This window comes from Argiope bruennichi, chromosome 5 (assembly GCF_947563725.1).
Source record: "Argiope bruennichi chromosome 5, qqArgBrue1.1, whole genome shotgun sequence".
Classification (NCBI taxonomy): domain Eukaryota; kingdom Metazoa; phylum Arthropoda; class Arachnida; order Araneae; family Araneidae; genus Argiope; species Argiope bruennichi.
In genome coordinates this window covers 47938711-47964198 of record NC_079155.1, presented here as the reverse complement: position 1 = coordinate 47964198, position 25488 = coordinate 47938711, and the positions used below count along the sequence as shown (strand labels likewise).

Genomic DNA, 25488 nt, shown 5'->3' with positions numbered 1-25488 from the left:
TTATCTTTTATTTGATGAACGCTTCATATGTACAAGATTTTTCAAATGGCGCCTTAAGTTCTCAATAATTTTGAAGCCATTATAACAATTTAATGCTTTTTGTACTAAACCACGCTTTCGATATTTTTGCTATTTGGCGAGGAGCTGAATCCTGCTGAAAAATAAATGATGTGTTGTTGGGAAAGAGATTACTGATGGAAGGTGTAAGTTTTGGCTCTAGAACAGTGTCAATGTATTTTCTTGCATTTAATATCCCATCGATAACATGAAGGGAGACCAATACCGTCTGCTGACATGCATGACCAAATCATAACACTGAGTTCTTTATAATTGCCTGAATGCAGTCAGATGTAGCTTTTCGCCTAATCTACGCCTTACATATTTTCACCATCACTACCGAATAACAATACATTTGTTTCATCACTCCGTATAACTTGTGACCATTGATCATCTGTCCAATGTGTTCCTTTACCCGCTGTAATATTTTTATACGCTGCTGTAAATTGAGACAAGGATTTTTTTCGTTCAATTCTACCTCTTAGTCCAACATCTAATAATCTTCCCCTGATTGTTCTTGAACTGAAGAAATGCTAACATCATTCAGTTGACTTCTGATGGCCGCTTATGACATTCATCTATCTTGGAGGCGTAGTCTTTTTATTCTTCTGTCATCAACAGATGTGGTGCACCTTTTTTAGCCATTTCCTGCTTTGTTTTTTATTGAATTTGTCTCCTGATATTGTATAAAAAACAAACAAAAAACTTTTGGACTCCAGATGTAATCACTGAACCACCCACCTGTCTTGCAATTTCAGCATAGGAAGGACCACATTCCTGTAACACAATAATCGTAGTTTTCTTTCTAAGTATCCAATCTATTCTTTTATTTGATGTCATTGCTTCTTGACTAAATATTAAAAATATTTACAGAAATTCCAACTGCATATTAAAAAGTTTAACAAAATTACTAACTTGCAATTTGATTACATAAAAATCAGTCTTCCTTCCACAGAAAAAGGCACAATAAGGACTTGTTCCAACTTTAAACGTGGGGCCGCGGTGGCCCGGTGGTAAGGTCTCGGCTTCGGAACCGGAGGGTTTCAGGTTCGTGACCCGATTCCACCGAAGAACCGTCGTGTAAGAGGGTCTGTTGCACGTTAAATCCGTCATGCCAAACGTCCTCCCGTTGGTGTGGTGTGGTGTAGAGAGGGGGGTGCCAGCTCAGGTGTCGTCCTCGTCATCTGACCGTGGTTCAAAATTACGAGGTCCGTCCCAAAATAGCCCTAGTGTTGCTTCAAACAGGACGTTAATATAACCAAACCAAACCAAACAAACCAACTTTAAACGTGATGTCAGCTTCTGCTAGTAGTTATTAACATTTGATTGGTTTCCAGAACAAGTACAGTGATTGGTCAGGAAAGTTAGAAATTACAATCCACTTCATCACTGTGTTTGTTATTCGGATTAAAATAAGAATAAATATTTTTGCATTGTAGAGATTTGAATTTTGCTTTTTGTATTGAAATCAGCATTAAATTATCTTTAAACAAATATATAAGAGTTGCATTTAGTTAAATGTAACATTTTCTAAAAGCATACAAAGTTAAAAAAAACATAACGATTTTCAAATATGTCCGCAATTTTGACCACCATTGTAAAATATACTTTATACCTATAACAAATTCATTGCTTTAATTATAAAATTAATCTGGATATTTCTATGTTAATTATAAAATTAATACGTATATTTCCATTCCTTATTGTGTCTATTACCTTATTTCTTAACACATTCAACTTTGTCAATCATCAGTGACTGAGAGTATGATTTGATTTCGTATTTCGTCAGTCACTGGTGAATGACTTTGTACTTTTCATTCACGTCACATCAGTAACGATTTCCTGACAATATAATTTTAGTTCAAGCTGCATTAATTATTGTTGACCGATGATAAATATTCCGAATAATAAATATTAATTCGGAAATTACAAAATAATATACAAAATGCATTCAATTTTATCGAAACTTTAATTAGATATTTTTGCTGATTTGAAGTGAGTACCATGGAGTGCTTGTACTTAAGGCTCTTAAGCTCCGGACATAACAGGTGAATAGAGTAATGGTATGGTAATGATATTACTTAGTAAGTGGTTAGGCATCGATCTTTGTTTGTCTGCATATCAAAGAAATAGGATATCATGGGCTAGACGGAAAAGGCACCAAAATTAGCCTGCGCTTAAAGTGTTAATTAATCATTTCATTCTAATTAATTCCTATTATCCTGCAAATATATTTGCTACAAAGAAAGGAAAAAAAAAGAATCAAATTTCAAATATATCTCCCAAACCTGTTACCCAAATGAAAGTGTTCCTAAATCCCTTCTTCGATAATTAAAGTGCTTTTCGTTTAGCACATTCCAAACCAAGTTAGAAATCACACGAGGTACCAAAGAGATATCGAATTCATTACACACATTCTCCGCCTCAACCATGATTGTAACTCCATTGGGAAGTTAAATGCATTTCTCTCTGAAAATTTTCCTCTCAAAGCATTTCCAAGCTCTCTGCACGACAGGACACACAGCAGGAATTCCTCTTTTCATTCCTTTAAACAGAACTCCAGCCACAATTAAAACAGTGACGAGAAGTGATTGGGATTTCTGGGTGCATTCTCAAATGTGCATTCCCCTAAAGCGGTGTCGTTTATTAGAGGAGGTTGTAATGGTTTGCATTGAAAAAGAACCAGAAGTGGTGATTTGTTAAACCTCGGGTGGGATTTGTGGAAAGTTCCAGAAAGAGCGTGGAATCACTTTTCACAATGTCATTTCATTTGCTTTTATTTGCGAAATTGCTTTAATATTTATTTTACCGAATTTAGTGACTACAGCAATATCATTAATTTACGCTATAGGATTTGTCGAAAAAGCGAGTTAAAAAAAGTCTACTAAGTCGTCTTACAGGCTTGTATGTGTTTTACATGCGAAATTTAATTAGTTAAACTAATAAGAGTTAAAAAATAGATGTTTAAGAGAAAAGTATGCAGTAAAAAATGCAGTTTTATGCATATAGGTAAGGATTTAATATAAAATCTCTATGCAAAACAGCACTAACGTACATGGTAGAGAAATTGCTCTTATTACTTATTGTCGAATGGCAACTGTCATAGCGTCACACAAACATTTCAGACTGCCTCATCGAACATTTTTACAGCTGTACTTAGCTTAATCCTGCAAAATGTTATATGAAATTTTTTGAAGGGGGTTAGTTGGGGATTGTATGCCAAAAAGAGGACTCGTAACAGACTCCATTCAGTCAGTGGAATGAAAATATAAAAAGTCAAAAAATAGAAAATGTAATCTAACGCAAAAATAGGCCTAACCGTCGCCAGATAAGCAATTGCTGTAGCTTGCCTATGGGAATTGAAGCTCAAATCTTTCAAAACATTTATTTTTCAAGACTCAAAAAATTATTTTTTAATAATATTAATTTGAATTCAGTATAATTTTCCTTGTTAATTTTGATAATATTGTTTAATTTAATTTGACGCACAATCTTTTTTTGAAATGTTATGAAGGAATTCAAACTCATTCATCAAAAGATGCAATCGTGCGCTTTTGCGGATTACTAACTCCGTAATTTGATTTTCACTTCTGCTTTTATTTCATGTATATACATTTTTGAATTTTCAACAAACTGATTCAATTGAATTCATGTTTCTCGGTCGCCTTAAATAGCATCAAATAACATTTCATATTGATAACTTAACAGCCTATAAAAATCAGTAATCTAGGCGAACAGGCTGGTCTCCTAGTGGCTAGTTATAAAAATAAATACAAAAGGAGTACAGAAAATTATTTGGACGCTGTTGGATTTTATTAAATCTGGCAATTCGACATTTTCCTTTTTACGCACGTAATTTCTTCAAAGCGCAATCGATAGTATTTTTATTCCTCACCTTGTAGTTTTGTCGTGACAAATACAGCTATGAAAATAATATATATTCAGGGAAATCGGCAAATTGCTTTTATTCCTTAAATGGTAATCCTAAATTCCAAACGACGTCACGTATAGTCAGGGAAGTAACGTTTGCCTATAGTAAAGTGACTATGCTGAATTTCATGAGACAGGTTACGAGGCCCTTAGAGACGAAATAAGGAAGTTTCAAAAAAAGAACTAAAAAAGTAAAGGACCGGCCGAAAAGTGCAATTAGAAAAATGTATACTGTACTGTAACAAAGCATAGGAAGAAGTTTCATGTAGCTCTTTGTAAAATTGACCGAAATATTTGTGATTAAAATTATGAACTTCCCATGACTTGAAAAAAAGTTCTTAGCTTAATTTTTCTTAGCTTAGTTCTTTTAATTAAAAAAGCTTAAATTTCACTTCGCTTTTTATTAAAACTATATAATAATACTGGAAAATTTATTTTCTAATTTTAGATATTATCACATTAATTCTTCTTTGTGTTTGGTGAACTGCAATTAATAAAAAGCAATAATAATGGCATTAGTAATTGAAAATACAGACATATATAGTATAAAAACGCTCAGAATACAGCGTTATGATGAAACTGTGATGTGTTCTTCAAACCATGCAACTAGAATATAAATTATTTAAAATTCCCTTTCATGATTTTTTATTTCTGAATTTTACTTGCTGATAACTAAGTCAAAAATTAAAACTTTTACAGCTGGATAAAAAATAATTCTTTGCATTCATCAGGAGAATAATGATTTAAAAATTAAGAAAAAAAGTTATTTCGGCGATTCTTACTTTAAATAAAAGAGAAATGTTCAAACGAAATAAAATTACACTAATCTGAAGAAAGTTATGAAGAAGAATTAAATAATAATATTGATTTTGTGTGTTGATTTTTCTTCGTTTGTGCTTGATAAATTACAGTCGATAATTTAAAATCAAATAACTAAAAATGAAGTCACTCTTAAAAAAAGGAACAAAAAACAATGAAATCAATACGTGATTTCTAAAAGATCAAGCGATCAGCGAAATCAAAACCACAACGACAAAAAATAATGCTATGAAAAGGAATTTAAAAATTAATATGGATTTTATAAGTTTATTTGGATTTTATAAGTCTTCTAGGCATTGATATAGCTTGGTGATTTGCAGACGATAAAATGAAACAAATAATGAAAACGAAGACTCACTTAAAAGTGGTTTATATCTAAAAACAAAGAAATTTGATAATTTCCAGCAAATCTGCATGCTATTAGAATTATAGATGAACTAAAAGATAGAGAAAAAGAATTAAAAAGACTATTTGAAACAATGTAATAAAATTTTAAATTATATAAAAATATTTCAAGAGTCTTGATTTCCTAATTTGGTATCTTGCCAAATCAGAGACGATGTAAAACTTCTCCTTGCGGATCTCCTCAATTCAATGAAAAAAAAAATTCTAACTACTCAGAAAAGCATATAATTAAGATATAATGAAGATAGTTTGAGGGTACTTGTTTTAAATTAAAGAGAATTATTCGAATAATTACCATAAAGAATTTGAAGAAAATTAAGAAATTAGAATTCCGAACGCAGGTAGTTTCAAATTCTAAAATTTTAGTGGAAAAGTGACTATTTGTTTTTAGAAATTGCCCAGCATTCATTAAACTATGTCACTTATTTGTACTCTTCAATAATTTATAGATTTTTAACCCTCCAATTATTAACAATCATACTACAGGAAAATACGTGATATAAATCATCCTAAATAACGCAGAATATTAAATAAATGTTTTTAAAATTAAATTTTAAAATTCAGGCTAAGAGGTATATTGAATAACTATTACGATTACCTGTATGTCAAATTTCAAGCAGTTAGTACTTATGATTATGTCTGAAATCGTACATACCTACATACAAACAGAAGTTTACTTTTATAAGACTAGATGAAATTTAATCCTTTTTTATTATTTTCACAGCTAGTTAATAATTTTTTAAAAGAATAAGTAATATTTTTGGAATGAAGTTAATACAAAAGTATGACTTAACTAAGTCAAGGTATCCGATTTAGTGACGATTCAAAGTGCTTTTCAGTAAAAAAAAAATTCAGATTTTATCTTATGTTTCTGATCTAAAACAGAGCTCACAACTTTTGAGATCCAAAGGTAGGCTGGCAGGTAAATGCCTATACATTAAGGCAGGTAAAAAATAGGAAAGGGTGGCGAAAAAGACTGATGTTTTTGGCATAGATCTGGCGGTAGATTCACCAGGTGATTAAATATCTTATCGTTTGCCAGTCCTTCGCGCACCCACGAGTTTAGCACATCTCCTTTCATTGGCAGGGATAAGGTATTACTGAAAGATCTTTGCCGACGTATGATTCATTTTTATACTATTTTTTGACATCCTGGCAATGAATCTATTTTAACATTCAGATTATCGATATGACACCTGGTCGAGATGCTTTTATATGAGGAAAAAATGAATATTAACGATCATATTTATTGGCAAGGATGTCGCATCTGAGGTAGTTAATAATGTAAGTAAAGTATAGGATACCAGACTTACAATGCTTTTTAATGTTCATTTTCGTGTATTATGGTTCAAAATGATATTATGGAAAGCGTTATGAATTTCATTTATCTCAGTGTTCGATTTAATGTAATGTTTTAGCCCTATTTTTAATTTCAAAAACGCAAATAATATAAAAGTAATGAGTGACTAAGTAATTAAAACGAAATTTTTATTATAAATTATATTTCCACCGACTTTTAACAAATAATCTCGAATTTAATCTTTTTTTTTTAATGTTTTATATTTTCAAAATAATACTAGACCCAAGGTGCTTTTCGTGAAAAGATAGACGTCAGGAAAGTACACAATTTTAATTAAAAAAAAACCCAGAATATTATATATTAATATAAAATCACGGATGTAAACCAAATTAAAACAGAAAATACTTATTTTGTAATATTTAAAAGTGTTTTTCTGGTGATAGAAAATATTTTTTATCATCAGTAAAAATATACTGCATTATAAATTAAATTATCAAAGAAACGAAAGAAAAAAAATCAGCATGATTGATTTCCCTATGCTATTTTATAAATGTGCTATTTTTCTTCTCCTAAACGAAAAAATTATGAATCATGGGGAAGTTTGTGAATGGATAAGTGCTCAGATTTTTATTTTCAGTCTCACAAATGAAAGTTATGTGCTTAGAAGTATAGTGAAAGGAGCTGAATTTGCCTTTTGGTGTCTTTTTTGCCAACCGATCGAGGCCGGCCCGAATTTGATTCTGAATTGCAATTTTTTTTAACAAGACGACAAACAAAATTTCACTTATTTAAATCATTGCATTTAAATGCTTGTGAAAATACAGAGTAAACATTATCGTTACGTAGATGCACAAACGTAAGAATACCTTTACGGATAAAAAAGGATTAAGAAAAAATGAATCAAACTTTTTTCCCTGTAAAAAGATCCCCAAAGGCGTATGTCTCAAACACTCATCACGAAGAAAACCGTGGGACATGAAAACAATTCTTGCTATACAAGCAGTCAAAGTCACTTATACCAGAATCGAGGAACAACAGTACCAAATGTCTTTCAAAGGCTATATCAAGTATCTCTTACTTCCAACTTTTCTGGATGCTGTCAATTCAGATTTTGGCGAAATTCAATAGATTCGGTTCTCTGTATTTTCGGAAAATACAGAGTACAGTATTTTCCGAAATGTATCTAAAGAAAGTTCGTTAAATTTAATAAGAAAGCTATCAGTTTCTCGAATTCAAACATTCTAGGTTGACAGTTCTAGTAATTTCAGAAGTTATTTTTTGGCGTAATTTGATTATGTGAAAGAATGTAATCTTGTAATAGGGTAATTTTTCAGTAAATGAAGATTTTTTTGTAATGAAGCTTTAGCCAACTGTTGCTTTGAATTGTTTTTAACTAGACATATAGGAAGTCTTGAAATGATCGATAAATTCGATCGCGATCTGATTTATCTCTGTTTTCACACATCTCTGAATCTCATAAAACATTTTTATTTTATCAAATTGTTTCTGTGGTCAACGATTTGTGAACATGCAATTGCGAAAACGATTTTATATTGAGTGATGAAATTCGATATGGAATCTTTACACCAAATATGTAGGTTTTTTTTAGTAAAAATGTTGGCGAAATTTGTTGAAGAAAATATTGTCTATATACATATGAATAAGATAATTCAACCATCGCGAGTTGTCTTCTTAAAACTTTCTCTCATACTCTTTAATAAACGTGTCATGCCAGACAACGCCCTTGCATGATATTGGTACACAATAGTTACGAAAGATTAACTTTTGGCGGCGATTTAGCATTTCACTGAATTAATCACGAGATCCTTGGCGAGTTATTTGGCGATTAATTCCTGGGATGTGTTTAATAATATCTGAAAATCGAATTTGAGCCTTAGACGCGTTTTACTCAATATATTAAAACAAAGATTTGACATAAATAAACATTGAAGTCATAAAATCCCATACCTAATTTGATATATTTAAATCATTGCGTTTTTGAAATATCGTATTTACATGCTTCTGAATATACAGACCGACAGACAGTAGTTGGATTTGGTTCAAAATTTGACATGTGTCTACACTGCAAATGTTAACCCTCTGGGGAGGGGGGGGGGGCTCGAAATGAGGATGAGATGCTTCCGGCATGGTGATTGGATCTTGCCACCCTGGAGGATACACAAATAGATGGGGGATCTGAATCCTCCCATCGATGATGGGACGTACTTCCTTCGGGGGGGGGGGTTGTACCGTAGCCGGTGATGACCCTTAGGACTCAACCACAGTACCCGCCAGTGTTGCTGTTGCGGCGGTCCGGTCATTCAGCCTTATGGTTTAAATCCGTGTGCCTTCGTGGCGGGTCAGAGAGTCAGGTGGTTGACTTACGCTGCAGATGTTAAATCTAATACCGAATCTTATCTATCTAGCTTTCTGCTTTTTGTAGTTATCGCGTTAACTTATATTCGAACAGCCGGACAGACAGACTTTCTCTGAATGGATTTTGCCCCAAATTTAGTATAAGAACCGTACGCCAAATTTAACTGTTAGCTCAAAGCATTTTTGAGTTATCTTTATCACAAACAAGTTGATGCACATTTTCCAAAAAAGTTTCTTCCCAACTCAGTGAGGTCTGAAACATGGAGATTCTTCAAAATTTCGAGTTCGGATTTATTGAAGATTACTGTACCTTTCTTTATACAACGTGTATGAGAAAGTACAAACGCGAACATTGAAATTTTGCGTACAGACTTTTATCAGAAGCGTACATATGTATTAAGTCTTGCACACTATTTATCAAGGATAAGAAAATCTATTTATCTGTATATTTGAGTGTATGTAAACGTGACAACACAATGATGAAATTATCTTAATAAATAAAGTTTGACATGTGATCTTATAGCCTAACTTATAGATCTATGTCAATTTTTTGGATCTATTCGTTTGACCAGAAGACTTCAAAAATACTTACTCTTTCTGCTTCATTATATCTTCGAGCACAAAATGGAATTGATAGCCTTGAAATAGTTGAAGATCAGGTCGGAGCACTGATTTTCAAGATTTTACCCATTAACTCCCTGAACTATCCCACCTTCTCTTAATATGCCTATATTTAAAAAGCCGAGAGAAGAACATTCCCACTGGTTTTGCTTGTATTTTTAATTTGCCTTTCAAGATATTACTTTACTTATTATCTAAAAAGGAGTTTGTGACATTTTTAGCAATTGAAACGAATTCTTTATCTGCATTTATTACAACTGCTTACGACGAATATTGTGCAGATTAGATGTATTTATGTATATTAAAGTGCTATATCTAAATAATAGAGAAATAATTAGGGACACACCTTTTAATACTAAACCCTATAAACCATCATAGCTTAATCACTAGTCTCCAAACTTCTATTGAGGGCCGTGGTGGCCTGGTAGTAAGGTCTCGGCTTGTGAGCCGTAGGATTTCAGGTTAGAGACCCGATTCCACCGAAGAACCGTCGTGTAATCGGGCACGTTAATAATAATGCACGTTAATAGTAATGCACGTTAAATCTGTCGTACCAAACGTCCTCCCGCTGGTGTGGTGTGGCGTGGAGGGGGGGGGTGCCAGCTCAGGTGTCGTCCTCGTCATCTAACCGCGGTTCAAAATCATGAGATCCGTCCCAAAATAGCCCTAGTGTTGTTTTACAACGGAACGTTAATATAACTGAACTGAACTGAACCAAACATCTATTCCATACCAATGAATATGTAGATAACTAATATGCCATATATGGTTATCTACATATATATGCCCATACGATAGATAACCAATGGGAAAATGTTGGATCTTCGAGATTTCTTACACTGGGCTTACGTTTAAAACGGATAATTGATTAATCTGGTATTGAATATGAAATAATTCACCAAAATTTTCTATAAACTGATCATAATCGTTGTCGATGGTTTCTGCTTGCTTCTGCTACTTGGTACCATGAATTCTAGTATTGTAAAATGACCAATATCGAAATATCTTTGTATGAATTAACTTATTTTTACGATTCACATTGCATTTTTTGCGGGAAGATTTCTTAATATTTTTAATGCATTCATGTTCTGTTTTTCCTGTTGAGAGTTAAATCTTTAACGCCCTTTTAATGATATAAATGAGCTTTAAAATAAATTTCACTGACTGTTATGGGCACAAGATATTTTAAAAGATTTCAAAATGTAATATTTTCCTGAGTTGCCTCAAAATAACCCTCACTTCTTACTTTATCACTAATTATTCAAAAATTGCCGGAGATTGTAAATTTTTCCGAATCATTTTTTTATTTATTTAGAATTAATGAGATTTCCACTTTCCAAAGTTTACTTGATCTAAATTATGTAGCTCTAAGTCTAGTGTACTCCACTGTAGACAGTAGTACAGTCTACAGTGTACTCCCACTGTAGACTCCACATGCAGTTTCCTTTACTTTAAGGTATATAATGTAAGGACTAATGTCATTTACCACCATTACATATATAGTGTTGCGCTGCTACGTGATATTGTGTCCTTCTTCTTTTTGCAACCTAACTTAGGGATTCAAAAATACAATTCGAGCTCTGCACTAAGTGTCTATTTCAAGAATATGAAAATAATCCATTGCTTATACCAGAAATTTATATATGTCTAAGACAGATGTCACTCGAATTATGAATTAATTTGGTTATGATTTTTGGCTGCGAATTGACATATAAGATAGACATAATGTATAAATTAATACATCATATAAATAATTATAGCATAGCTAGAACATAATTTAAATTTAATATAATACCATTATTAAAAATAAATATGCAATATTTATTACAAGAATGCAAATTAACATAGTAGCTGCAAATAACATAAGTTCTAAAAACACATAATGTCATTAATATAACATAGAAATAATCGAAGCATAACTAGAGCATAATTGAAATGTAATATAATACCATTATTAAAAATAAATATACAATATTTATTACAGGAATTATTTCAATAGTTTATTGTACATCGATCTTTCTGAAATTCGGTTGAAAATGTCCCAAATATTATTATTTGCACTAATTCTTCTACGCCATACGGAATTGAATTTTAGAGATCATCGGTGTTGAGATAAATTGGACAACTCTCCAACACCATTTCTTTTTATTTTAAAAGTAACGAAAGAGGATAAAAAGATTAGATGTTCTCCGAAGAATTACGAAAGTTTCGAAGACAGGAATTAAATTAAATCTGGGAAAGAGTTTTTAAAAGAAGAGACAGAAAAAGAGTTAAAACTCTTCTTCAGTTTTTTTTTGTTTGAATTTCTTTCGCAGATGTTGCAGATGAAATTTAATCCCGACTGTCCACATCTCTTCGGCAGAAACACCAATTTCAAACAACAACAAACCAATCCATCAAAACCGCTTTTTTCTTATCAGACATCAAGCAGATGTTCCTGCCAACTGTTGACAAGGTATCTATTCTTCCACTACCCTCTTGGCAAGGGAGACTGTTCGAAAGCGCCTACTTAACGTCCAACTCTGCCTCTTTTAAGTGTTATGAATGTAAAACTCAAGAAGGCAGAGAGATATTTTTTAGAAAAGAAGATGCCTCAGTTCTTGTTAAAAGCACCAATTCTTGTCCGCGCTCCACGCTATTAAACTAAGATGAAAAGATTCGCCAGTTTTAAATTTTGTGTCTTTTGCCGAGTTAACGATGTTTTTGGCGGGGGATGATGAATAAAATTATCTCTTTAGCAGAAAATAAAGTTTTGACATTGAGAAAAATGCCATCACTTTATTTCTTTGTTAGTTTTATTTGAATATTTTTCTTTTTTGTGTATCAAGGGGGAAAAAGTATCAAGTTAAAATGAAAAACGTGCGAGCTAAATTTATCTTGATAAAGATATCTCAATATCATTTGCACTTTCCAAAACAAAACCGTTCTTTCTCAATAAATGAGAAACAGCTAACTAAAAAGATATTTTTTATTGGAATTTTAGTTTTTAGAATTTAATTTTGACACATTCTGTGTAAGAATTAAGTTCTCCAAATTAAAGAACATAGTACATTATTTATCCGTACCATCGACATTTCTGCATATTTGAAACATTTGTGAAAGTTTATAATATAGATATTTATCTGAAAATGATCATTAAAGTTACTAACTGACCGAAACATTCACAGAAAGCTGACTAAATAGTTTATATTTTAATAATTCTAAAATAATTGGCTATTTTTATTCATATAGTTTTGAAATTTATATATCAGAACAAAGCTATTCATTTAGAAATTAAAAGAAATAAGTAAACATATCTTAAGAAAAGTGCATGAAGCTTGATAAAGAAACAAGCGATGGGCTCTTTAAATAATTTCTTTATTATCTTGAAGATAAGAAAAATGTTCCATTTTTATATTCTATTAAAAGTTCTAGTCACACAGTTTAGATAGGATAGCAGAAAGCAATAGAAAAATGTGAAAAAACACATTTAGAATTCATATAGTTGAACAATTAATTTCCCCTTAATTTTAACTGAGGTTGCATTTATTTTACGCACGTGTAAACTAAATAAAATAGAGCTCAAAAATGCGACACTTTCAGAAATTAAAATGGAGTTTCAATTTAAATGATTAAAAACTTATTAATTTAAGAATTAATACATAGAAATTATTTATATAATATTCGATAAGCACTATGATGAGAGTAAATGCTACGGAATTTGAAATATTAATTTATTCTAATAATTAAATTTTCGAATAAGTTTCCATTAAATAATTTAAGATATTTAGTTATTATAAAAATATATGAAACAAATTAAAAATTAAATACATAATTTCAGGGAAAAAATGTGTGCCCGAAAAGTATGCTGAATTTGGAACATGCAAAAGTAGAAGAAAAAGGAAATATATATATTAAAGATGCAGTTGTTCACAGCATGTATACGCGACAAATCTTTTTATCTAAAACTACTCATATATACTTTGAAGGGTAAAAATGATACCTCGGCGATATTATTTTAATAAATTTTAATTATAAAATTTAATAATTAAAATTAAGCCAAATGTTAGCGTTTTCCCACGATAACTTCTGAAAATATTATAGCACAAAATTCATTTATTTTAATCTTTTTAAAAAGTATCTTAATCACCTTAAAAATCAAAAATTGAATCTAAAAATATAAAAAAAACCAAATTTAAAATTCGAAAAAAAAAAAAAAAACTTAAAAATCATCTTAAAATCCAATTAAAAACTTGTCTTTTCAAGGACACACCTTTTTCAAGCTTCAATTAAGGATTTTTAAGAATATTTTGAACATATTTTTAAACAATATATTTCATTGTTGGTGTGAAATTTAAATCGTTTTCTTGTTGTCACTGATATTTCATTTTGAAATCCCTCCCCCCCCCACTGTTTATGACCATGTCATGCGCATGGTTTATATTTCCATATTGAGAAAATTTCAGTATAAGGCATCCCTTTAATAAAAGTTTTGAAATTTTTTTGTACTTAGAATTAAAATTTAATTTTTGATCGAAACAATGTTAAAAAAAACTTCAGTAGTACGTCAATTTTTAAATACTGCTGCTTTTTTTCTGTGATATATATATAAAATGATATCTCTTAATCTAATTTAAACTCAATTAATTTCCTAATTTTTACCTTAATTTTACCCATATTAATTTTATTCTAAAACGGTCTCTTATTTCTAGATCCAATTCCACCTTTTTTATTTAACTAATGCTAGACGCACTCTTTAAAAATTCTTATCTTTGCAAGTTCTTATGCTCAGAGTGAAGGGATAAAAATACCAAGTGCTTGCAACATTCTTTTAAAGATACCTAAAATTCCCTTAACTAAACTGATACATGTCAAAGAAATCCCTATCAAAATCTCATAGTATAAAATCACCGAGGAAAAATGTTTCGATCTCTTTCGCTCTTGCATCGCGATGTAAACGGACGTATTTCTTACCACTCTTCCTTGTTCCGATTATTTTTCCGGGATGAAATAAATCGGTTAAGCATTCAAAAGTGTCTTCTCTTTGGCCACGCAACTGCTAAAAAACATTATATATATATATATATATATATATATATATATATATATATATATATATATATATATATGATAGAAATTATGAAAATATTTAGCACAATGAGCATAACTTTGTAAAGTTCTAAATAGTTGCTATTCTAAAATAGTAGAAGTTTTTTGTCTATCAAAATGTGAAGTTTAAAAATTTTGTACTGAGGAAATTATTTTTAATTGATAGGAAAAATTTTGATAAAATTTGTTTAACAACTTCAAAGACAGCTTTTGCTTTTCCAAATGAAGTAGTACGTCGCTGAAAGAAAAGTGCATCTAAAATCTTCTTCAAATGGAGAAGTTGTTATAAATGAAATAGCAATTAAAAACATTATCTTTAAAAATATCCAGCGCAACAAAACAAAAATGTCGGATGAACTCTTGCGAAAACTTTCTGACCTTTCCTTATCTGTTTTGCTTATCCAAAAGTTCTTGGTGAACTGATCGTTTTAAATGTAACATCGAAGAAAGGAATCCGTCTTTATATGTATTCAATCAGCCTTGACTTGCTTTTACTTTTTTTCTGTCTAAGCGTTAATTATTTTATAATGCTTCATTTGTTTTCCACTCTTTAGTCCTTTCAACCATGCTCTTAGCTTAGCATAATGTTAAATTCTTTTCAAGTTAAAAAGGAAAGGTTTAATTAATAGTTAGCCTTTCCGTATATGATATATTTGTTAGCTAATGGAAAAGTATTTGCAAAAATTTTAATTTTTTTATACGAAGAATATCGTCTACAAGATAATTTTAGCATATATTTATTATTATTTTTTTTAAATTTTTGGCAAAGTATGCAAGTATTGCTTTTATTTTTTTAAGCGTTTATAACTTTTTATTTTCGTTTTCTTAAAATTAGTATGGAATATTTTATAGTATTGGAAATGCATTATATTAGATGATTGCATGTATTTTAATCAGTGACAACTATTGGTAAAAATGCGAAATATTTATATAAATGACATTGTTTTAGGTTTTACCAATTTACTATTTTATTGTTATCAGCGACATCTATTGGTAAACATGGAAGTATATATATACAAACGACAACTTTTTGGGGCTTACCAATTTAATATTATTTAATATTACTTTAATTATTATTAATATTATATATATTACTTTAATATTATTTATTATTTTATTATTTAATATTACTTTATACATTTCTATTTTCCATTTAGTATTGAGTTATTCAGTGTATAAAGGAATCAAGACCCCAATCATGGAACGCTCCAAATTGCATTTTCGACATTCGTTGCTTTTTATGTTTGAAGAAATCTGCTGCCGAAGCCCATAAGACACTTTTAGAATCTTATGGTGATGCTTCTCCGTCATATCCCAATTGTCGCTTTTGGTTTCAACGATTTAAAAGTGATGATTTCGATGTCAATGAAAAAGAACGGCTTGGAAGACCAAAAAATTCGTCGACAATCAATTGCGAGACTTATTGGACGAAAATATGAAAAAGTTGTACAAAATGATGGAAAATATTTTGATTGATATATACTGTACCAATTTTTCTCAATAAAGGCCTTTTTAAAGTGAATGAATGATCAAAATACATGGAAGCATCTAATACTTAAGACAAGAATGTAATGAGTTTGCCAAGAATGTCATTTGATATCGTTCAAATGCGTTCATTACGTAAACTAATCGCCTTTGGCGACCAGCTGTTTCGCCAAAGATATTAGATATCGTTTCATTTAAATCATTTAGATAAAACTTCATACCCATGATACCGTGAAATTGCCAGAAAATCAGGATGTGATGCTTTAACAGATCCGCACGTTGCGTACATGTAATTTTCTAATCATAGCCAGCCTCATAACATTATGGCGTTTATTATGCTCTGTTATGCTATTTTGTTCTAAAGTTATCGATGAAAAACGCCAAAACCCAGTTAATTTTTAATTTTTCTAATAAAAATATCAAAAAAGAAATCCCTCCCATCGAGGTACATATTCCCACCCTACAAGGTATTTATGTGCCAAATTTGGTAACTGTACGTTAAACGGCCTGACCTGAAGAGCACTAACAAAGATATCATTTCATCTTTATTATTTGTAAAGATTTATTATTATTTATATGATTTTGCATTTTTGTAATTTGTTTGAAATTTGGGAGAAAACTATATATAGTGAATATTTAATATTGAAAAGGGTTGTAAGTAATTCATCATTGATTGTTATGAATTGTCATGATACACATAAGTTTACAGAAAGCAATAATCTGTAAGAAATGATATTCAAATTTAAGGTAGAATGACAGGTTTCTATCATGTTTTTTTTTATTCCTATCGTACTGCTTACTTTTTAAAATAATTTATTCTTTTATAGTTATTTTTATTTAAATTTATTATTAAGGTATATAATGTATAAAGATAATAAATAATTTATGTTCTTAAGGTAACCGAAGAAATGCAAATATGCTAAATACGAATTTTGAGTTATTGATGATGTTTCACAGATTATGCAAATCAGCTTTTTGTATTATTAACTTATTTATTAATATAAATCGCTGATTATAAAGAAAAATACTAATATTATATGAAAACGATAATTTTTTTTAATGCTGAAATATGTCAAATTGAACGCGTTGTTCTAAATCCTATAAACTGAAATACATCATTTAAAAGAAGTTGTCCTAAAGTTTTTATTGGTTTATCCCTACTTGTGAAAACATTTTTATGGGAATTTGACAGGTAATTTACGATAATTTTATTTGAAAATCATTTTTATTTTAAAAATCCGTTTTTGTACATTCTTAATAAAATATAAAATTCATTATTACAGTCATTCAAATTTTCTACGCTACTTGATTTCTTAACAACACATTAATATTGCTATATTAAAATGAGTTTCTTTTTCTTACAAGTAGGAATTGTGAAAATAATTACCATAATATTTGTTCTGAATTCCTTTTGATAGGTTATAGAAACGGCGAAATTTCTTTTTCTAAGATTCTGGTTAAATTTGTATTGAATCGTTTGACTTTCTCTTCTCTTTCAATCAAGTTTTCTATAAGTTAAAAAAATCCTTCAATTTCATCCTATGAATTTGTAATAAAAACTGTTTTTTTAATTGAAATTACTATCTACTTGTCGTTATGATAAAATGATACATTCTTCGAAGTCTTTTGTGTCCTAGTTTTTTATCTATTCATTCAATAATGAGTTTTCTTATAATTCTAAAGGAATTAAATTGGTTTGGGCAGCTAAATGAGTCGATATTATGAACTCTTTTAGAAGAAATTAATTCGAAAAAAACTAAAAATTTATTTTTCTTTGTTACTACTACTAGAAAATAATTCTTTAGAATAAAAAAATATTTTTTGCTTGCCTTACAAACAATAAAGTAATAAAATTTCCTCAATGTACTATATTTATGTTTTTAAAAAAATCCGGCAAATCATTTTAATCGATGTAAAGTTCAGCATGAAAGAAAATACATATTTTTAAAAAACTAAAATCAAATAAATTAATGTCCTTGAAAATTACAAAATATTGAGGCAACTCGTAAAATTTTAATTAGAGACTATGCAGTAAAATACAGGATGTATCTAAAATGTATTCCCTGTTTAACAATTAATGAAGCAATTGATGACACATATCAAACTTTTGAAGTTCAAATTAATCTATATTCTATGCGCCAACGATATTAAGGTATTAATTAATTCTTATTTGAAAAAATAAAAGAAACACCTTGATTGAAGACTGCGTTTGAGTGTTTAAAAGCATTCTTTTATTGAGGATTGAATTTGAATGATTAAAAGCATATCTTGGTTGACTGACGAGTTTGATTGTTTTTTTTACGTATACCTTGAATACTATTTGTACATTGCTTGCCAACATTTCAACCACTACTGCTAATTTACAATACTTTTATTTGTAATAATTAGAGTTATGAAATTTCGAGGTGTGTTATTAATTTTTGTATTATGTTATTCAAAATATGTATATTTATATAATACTTATATGAAACAATTTTTTTATATTAAAATATTTGTATAGTTTTAAATTTCTTAATTTTTCAATAAAAAAGTTATTAAAATAATATTGCGTTCGAAAAATTCTGTTCAATTATTTTATTATGGAAGAATGCATTCCTGGAAGAAACCTGTACATAAAATTCCAAAACTTATTTTGCATTTCAGAACACATATATAGTACCTGTTTAGTTAGCATTTTTTTTCTTCTGTCCTTTTTTCAAACATTATTTTTTGCCATTGTTCATACAAAAATTTGAATTCGATTACAAACTTCATTTTGGTATGCTTACGGAAGTCTTCGTTGTTGCACTGCTTCAGAACTTGAGAAGAGTTGCTTCTTTTCAACTTCCGATTTTTTCTTCCGACGAAAATAATTACATAGATTGAAATCAGGAGGATTCGCTGGTTATGGAATTATATTTTGATTGTTAATTTGATACCACGAGAGATTTGTGAGTTGGTATTGCATCGTATAGTAGCTCTTATGTTGTGGCCTTTTCGAGAGTTTGGATATCAGTAATTACATGTTATGCGCATGCCCTTAAAACATTTAAACTGGTTTTAGTCTGTTAACATCACTTTTCTTTTGATCTGAAAGAAAGAGCATAGTGGTAATTTATTTTAAACATATTAAAAAAAATATTAATTATATGTTTTTTATATTTTTAAAAATAAATAACTTTTAAAATAACATGGTTACTAATTTTTAACTTCTTCATACACGAAGTATACAAAATATTTTAATCATCAAACAAATTCGAAGAGATTGTAACCAATTTCAGACTCCCTGAGTCGAAAAAAAACATATTTATGGAATTATGTCTGTCTGTTTATGAGTACAATTACTCAATAACGCGTTAAGCAGACGGAAATTAGAATGTGGCTTACTTACGAATTTTGTAGATTTCTATTGATTCTGAACGAAAGCCGTTCACAAGAATCCGAATACAAAAAAACTCGGTAACCGAACCGGCCATCCGAATACAAAAAAACTCGATAACCACAAAGCTCAAAAAGGTAAATGATTAAAATTTGATGCACTGATTTAGCTTTAAAAGTTAAGATGTGTATCAAACTTTGAAGCAAATCCGCCAAGGTGTTGATTGTCCGTCTGTCTGTAATTTCGCATTCATATAAATGCGATGATTCACAAATAAATGAAATTCACTATAGTTTAATCACCTAAAATGTTGAATTTTTTAATCAAATTTTGAACCAAATTTGTTAAGGAATTGACTGTCTCCCAGTCTATACTTTAGCATGCATATAAAACGCGATAATTCAATAGCACAAGGACTTGGATAAATGAAATTTGGTACACAGCTTTAACATGTACAGTGAAGATTCATATAAATTTTTGAACAAAATACGTCGAAGCATTGGACATCTGCCACCGTAGCTTTATAAGTGCTATAACTAAAAAATACAACTATTTAGAGAAATGAAATTTCGTATGTAATGTTATTAAGCTTGTAGTCTTTTGTCTTTCTTATTATATCAAACTTCAGTTTGAGTCAGTGAAAATAAATGTTTGGTTTTCTTTACTGTAATACGAAGCACGAAATTCTGATTTACGGAACTGTGAAAATAAAAATCGGAACAGTCGTGGAGTTTACGGACTGTTTTAAGATCAGCAATTTTGTGTGAAGGAAGAGAAATAACTCTTTTTACCTGCGTGCATAAGAAAATTCTCTGCATGCATGAAAACATTTTTTTAAAAAAAATTTAAAATAAGTAATAATGAAGGCAAATTATTCAGAGACAAATTATGAAAACACGAATTTGAAGTAAGAATGTAATTTAAGAAGTAAATTAATAATATAGAAATCCAAAACGATTTATATTTGATACGCACATGAGTTGAATCGGGAAGTGAGATATTGCCATTTCCACTCCTACTGATTTAAAAAAAGAGAATACTCTTCTTAATTTTATCAAAATTCTATTTTTTTTTCTTGCATCTACATTTCACCTTACTTACAGTGTTTTTTCAGCATCAAACATCTAACCAAATTTTCGAACAACTCCCAAATAACACTTTTACTGCAACAGCGAAAAAATATCGTCTGCTTTCGAATTTCCATAAAATGATGCAGAAACCAGCGTCGGCAGTTTACAAAGATAACGTGAAAAAGAGAGAGAAAAAAGTAATTGAATGATAGGCCATAAATCCCTCTTGAAAACCTGATTAGATCTTGTTCACTGCTAAACATACACTTTACGGGCACTCTTCTTCAATCTGTGTCTTCACTCGAAAATTGCTTCATACCTTCAAGATCTTGATGGATAGTTTAAGTCACTATTCGGTGTCACATTCTCTCTTCGGTGCTTTTCAACTCCATTATTTTGAAAGAAAGCGATCCCAATTTTTTACACAGTTAAACTACTTTAAGAAAGTTTTATTATTCGCTTGCTTTACTTTTTAAAAAAATGTGACAAATTGGAAAGTTGTTTTATAAGTAAAAATTTACAATTTGGCGGTGTAAAATTTTGATATAATTTTTTGCAATTTTTGTATAAATTTCTAAATAATACTTTTGCAGTTAAATAAAAGAAGAAAAAAAACCTTACTTCTATAGATAAAAATAAATGTGTGCCTTTATTTAAAACTACAGTTTCTGTATGATTTTGGTGAAATTTTACGCACATGGGATAGAAAACAAGAGGGTAACAAAAATAGTGATAAAATTTTCGAAATTAAAAAAACAAATAAAAAATTACTAAAATTTTTGGTTCCCCGCCACCATTATTCCTTTTAAAAATATTAATTACCAGAAATGATTATTAATATCAAAAATTATCATTAATTATTATTATTATTATAATTATTATTTTAAATTTTTTAAAATTATTATTATAATTAAAAATTATTATTACTTATTATTCGCTTATTATTAATAATAATAATAATTACTTATTATTAATAATATTATTGAAAATTTCTATTATTATTATCATTATTATTATCATCAAAAATTATTATTATTATTAATTATTATAAATGAAATGATTATTATTAAAATGATCATTACATTATGTTAGCATTTTAAAAAATATATCTTTTTAATAATACCAATTTTATTCCAATACACTTTTTCTCTAATTATAATAATTTTTAAAAATTTAATTTGACGCACAATCTGTAATAATGTTTTTATTACTATGAAGAAATTAAAATTTATTTCACTTTTCATTAAGTCATTGAATGTTGTGTTTTTGACTACATTTGATTGATTTGCCCAATTATTAAAATTAAGAAAAAAAAGTCTTGTTTTGGGAATTTACTCCAAAGTTTAATTTTCACGTGCAGTAATTTAAAGTTAACTGATTCCATAAAATTCAATTCACTTTTTTAGTCTTATCAGATAAGAAAATAAAATTTTACATAAATGCGATCCATATTAACAAATTAGCAGCTAGAAAAGACAATATTCTGGACAAGCAAACTGGTCACCAAATGTTCAATGCAATTCTTTTTTTCAATTCAAATCTTATTTCATACTCTGAGTTAATTTTGGAAGCAATAAATACAGGTAAAAGAAATCCAGTAGTTTACTTCTTATAATACAAATCAAAACTTCATTCACATCTTCCAAATTTTTAAGAAATGGATTGCATGAATTTCTGAAATTTTTTTTTATCACGCTTCTTATTTCAAAATAAAAATCATAATTTATGTTTTCGTTTCATCCAGATTACATCTTTAGTAAATTCAGCAAACGGAAACGAGACGCTAATTTGTAGACTGTTTTGCTCAAAATGAGATTTCATTTGTTTTTAATGAAATCATCTTTTTATGCCATTGAGTAAAATTATTGATTGTCTAATTATGGTGGTTTCACATTACATGAATGGTTTCAACTAATGCGAAATGAAAATTGAGAAACAAGTTGATTGATTTCGATACTAAAATGTTCAAAGAGAATTGCGTAAAATAATAACTTTAAGGATTTTTTATTTATCATTGGCTACACTTTTTGAATAAAATGTATTTATTTTGTTAATGGAAAGATAACTACAATTTCTGATAATTATTTTTTTTCAGGTTGATAGCCTTTGAAATTTGGTTCGAGAAGTACTGTGATTGATAGAAAAGAATTGAAAGGTAAAAATATGTTTCATTTTCAAAATTTTATTATCTTTCATAATCTTTATTTTTGATATTATTGAAATCGAAATTATTCTAAGTTAAAAACTAGGAAGAAAATTCCTAAAAATCTAAAGAGAGAGAGAGAGAAAAAAAAATTGTAAGAAATGCCACAGAAGAATATTTTTAGTTAATTTAAACTTATATCTTTGAAAAGATCTAATTATGAACATTTTTAGAAGAATTTTGATTTATTTTCCTCTTTAGTATTATTTGCAAATTTAAGAAAAATACATTAAAAATAATAATACTTTTAAAAATAGTTCAGAAATTTAAAAGTAGGTCAGATATACAGAATTATGCCATACTTAAAATAGAGTCTCAAACACAATTGGCAACCGATAATGAAATTTTTTTTTTCAGTACATTCAGCAAACGAAAAAGAAACACCAAATAAAACGTTTATTACAGGCTTAATGGAATGCAAATTCATAAAAGCAAAACAATTGCAAGGATATGAACATTTCAACTTGCATGCAATATAATATATAAGACTAATAACACATATTATTACAATCTTAATACGTAAAATATTTTTCAAAGGATTTGCTTTTCGCAGTTATACGAACTTATCATCCTGTTATTTTAAGTATTCAAGTAAGTATTAAAACTCTGATTTGTCTTACTGTTAATTTTATTACGAATAATGTTATTTCTCGGCATAATTAATCCCAAAGTTGTAAACAGAGGGTTCTTAATGGTAATGGAAATTATCAACGCTTCTTAAAAAACAAGGTGATGATGCTGGAAATTATCAACGATTCTTAATGATGATGGAAATTATCAACTATTCTTAATAAACAAGGATTCTTAATGATGATGGTAATTATCAACGATTTTTAATGATGATGGTAATTATCAACTATTCTTAATAAACAAGGATTCTTAATGATGATGGAAATTATCAACGATTTTTAATGATGATGGTAATTATCAACGATTTTTAATGATGATGGTAATTATCAACGATTTTTAATGATGATGGTAATTATCAACGATTTTTATTGATGATGGTAATTATCAACGATTTTTATTGATGATGGTAATTATCAACGATTTTTAATGATGATGGTAATTATCAACTATTCTTAATAAACAAGGATTCTTAATGATGATGGAAATTATCAACGATTTTTAATGATGATGGTAATTATCAACGATTTTTATTGATGATGGTAATTATCAACGATTTTTAATGATGATGGAAATTATCAACGATTTTTAATAAACAAGGATTTTTATTGATTATGCAAATTATCAACGATTTTTAATAAACAAGGATTCTTATTGATTATGCAAATTATCAAGAATTCTTAGTGAATGTTGAGTAGACAGGAGACCAATGACCTCTACTTTGGTGACCATTTAGTAATTGTGTTTTCATTTTTAAATTTTTCTTAATTTCCGGCAACTTTTTTGTATGCCGATAATATACATCAAAAATTAATGCAATATCAATTATACTGAATATTGAATATTCAGATAAAAATATAATTTATCATTAAATGGAAAAGCCAAATAACATGAAAAGAGAAAAGAATGTCCAATTTTATATTAATTCTTCTTTACTTGTCAAATGAAAAGTTTTTAGGATGCCTTTCAATAAAAGCAATAAAGGTGTCGATAGAGAGAAAAGATTTATTGGCGTTGCCATTTCAGTAATGCGACATTTTTATAGTTTGAGATACTAAATGTTTCTGGCATTTCTAACACATATAGCAGACAAAAAACAAACATTAAAAAACTTTTTTTTTGTTATCTGTAATGTCTTCAAGCATCGACTTTCTGTTGAAAGGAAAGTAGCTTTTATTGGCCTAATATTTAAAGTCCTGGGGAGAATTCGTGAGTTATAATTTTTTTAAAAAACTTTTTTTTGTATATGCATTGCCAACGTTTTCATGGCCATTGAAGTGATAAGTCTGTTTTCGTCTTTATGTGAAAACCAATGCCACATTTTGAGAACTTTCGTCAAAGTGGAACGATGTAAAGATAGAAAGGATATTTTTTCTCTTTTCCCCAAAATTTATTTTATGTATTTTTTTTTCTTTCATTTAAACCTGAAGGGCTGTAATTTTGGGCAACTTTATGATTCCTGGCTTGTATCTGGTCGTTATTTATATAAGGCGAGATACTTAAATGGAAAGTATAACTATCTTGAATGATAAAATGTTTGTGAAATTAAACAAAATAGAATTTATAGGATAAATAGAAGAAATTTGAAAACTCGCGAATGATAATATTTATAAATGATGATTATCTCCTATCTCAAATAAAATAAATGGGCAAAATTTAATTTAACCCTTTTTGACATTAAATGACATTTGATTTCTGAAAAGACGTTGGAGTTCATTTTCATTGAAGTATGACGTCATATGACGTCATATAACTGAGAATATCTTCTAATATCTGAATGTATGCTATTTTATGCTGTTTTATAATTTACATTAAACGTAACATTCACTTTTTATTTCATGTAACTTTTACACATAATTATCTATTTTTGTCCAATTTCCTTATCTAATGTATTACATGTAATTTACCTATTTAAATTTTTTATTATATATAATTATCGGCTTTTATTGATTCTCTTTAAATGGTAGCAAAAAATTGTAATTTTAGCATGTTAAAGTTTATAGACACATATACATGTATTACTGTGCCATACATATTAGCCTGCATATGGCATAATTATGACATTGCTGACAATAAATCGTTGAAAACTTTGTAAAGAATCTAGTTATATTGTTATCACATCTAGAGCCACTTAATCTAGATTTCATGA

At 29.0% G+C, this 25488-nt stretch overlaps 1 protein-coding gene across 1 annotated transcript in view; it reads left to right on the top strand.

The window, feature by feature from the left end:
* Nucleotides 1–25488, top strand: part of LOC129969582 (diuretic hormone receptor-like) — a 365366-nt gene that overhangs the window by 77665 nt on the left and 262213 nt on the right. The window contains exon 2 of the mRNA XM_056084217.1: nt 22605–22664. The gene's annotated coding sequence lies outside the window, so the exon portion shown is untranslated. The remainder of the gene's footprint in view (nt 1–22604; nt 22665–25488) is intronic.